This window comes from Acyrthosiphon pisum, chromosome A1 (genome assembly GCF_005508785.2).
Source record: "Acyrthosiphon pisum isolate AL4f chromosome A1, pea_aphid_22Mar2018_4r6ur, whole genome shotgun sequence".
Taxonomy (NCBI): Eukaryota; Metazoa; Arthropoda; class Insecta; order Hemiptera; family Aphididae; genus Acyrthosiphon; species Acyrthosiphon pisum.
Window position 1 is genome coordinate 165,699,289 of NC_042494.1, and position 1,596 is coordinate 165,700,884.

Below are 1,596 nucleotides of genomic sequence, written 5' to 3' on the forward strand. Positions count from 1 at the left end.
GATTGTGTATTTTATTTTCTTTCAAATAATAATAATTTATTGATAAATACAAAAATCTTAATCAAATAAAGAGAGCAGAGTTATTCATGTAGCCGACAACGGAGAATTCGGCAATATACCACCACTTTTAAATTTAGAAAATTGTCTACGTAAATTTTGTTTTTCACTATAATTTTTTATTGAACTAGCCTTGTGCACCGATTATGCGCTGATCGTCAAAAGGTAGGTACATCAATTTATTTTAATTTGTTTTTCTGGTATTGTACCAGCCACAATATATTATTGTTTATTAACCCTTTATAGGGCAGAACGTAATAAAACATTTAATGATTCTAAAAATTAGTATACATATGGTATAGAGTTCTTGGATTTTGGGAAAAATATTGGAAAAATGTTAATATGCTTTGCATAGTTGGAAAAGTGGTGGGAAAATAGTATCCCAATGCCCTTCTACGGTATATAAAAACTGCAATGGGCAATGGCTATATATTTCCCACCTAAGAAAATATACCCATAGTCTTTTAAAAACTGAAGAATTTTGAATATTAATAAATATAATTCTCCAAAAATAATATAAAAATGTTAAAAAAACAAACTCAACTTTATTAAAATTATATATAATATAATATAAATAAATATATGTAAGAAATAAAAACAAAATAGTTAAAAAATTAAAATGTATTTAAGTTCCTGGTATAGTAGTTGTATGTAATAATACTAAAATTAAATAAACAAACTCAACTTTATTAAAATTATATATAATATAATACCTATAAATAAAAACAAAATAGTTAAAAACTTAAAAAGTATTTAAGTTCCTGGTAGTAGTTGTATGTGATAATACTAAAATTAAATAAACAAACTCAACTTTATTAAAATTATACATAATATAATATAAATAACTATATATAAGAAATAAAAACAAAATAGTTAAAAAATTAAAAAGTCTTTAAGTTCCTGGTAGTAGTTGTATGTAATAATACTAAAATTAAATAAACAAACTCAACTTTATTAAAATTATATATAATATAAATAAAAACAAAATAGTTAAAAAGTTAAAAAGTATTTAAGTTTCTGGTAGTAGTTGTATGTAATAATACTAAAATTAAATAAACAAAATCAACTTTATAAAATTATATATAATATAAATAAAAACAAAAGAGTTAAAAAATAAAAAGTATTTAAGTTCCTGGTAGTAGTTGTATGTAATAATACTAAAATTACATACAAATAAATATATGTAATGTGTTTTGATATGTTATTGTTTGTGATATGATTCAAAACAATTTTTACATAGAGTCACCTCACAAGTTATGCATACTATATTAGACCTTTTTTCATTTTTTTTAGTACTACACATTTTACAACGCCTATAATTACTCATAAATTTTGATAAATGTTCAACATTTTTAAATGATGGACTTATGATGGACATTTTAATTTTTTTTTTTATAATTCTATCTTGAGGTGATGAAGTCTGTTTTTTTCTAGAACTAAAATCACTTATAAGCTCATCAGTAAGTCTTGATCTGAATTCCAAATGATTAATATTTTTTTTTTTCATTGTATTGCAACTTTCTTTGTATAAAATAAATG

The 1,596-nt window shown here is 21.6% G+C and overlaps 1 protein-coding gene across 1 annotated transcript in view; it reads left to right on the plus strand.

The window, feature by feature from the left end:
* Window positions 1-1,596, plus strand: part of Sdi-1 (amino acid transporter) — a 43,381-nt gene that overhangs the window by 11,154 nt on the left and 30,631 nt on the right. The gene's annotated exons all lie outside the window — the stretch shown is intronic.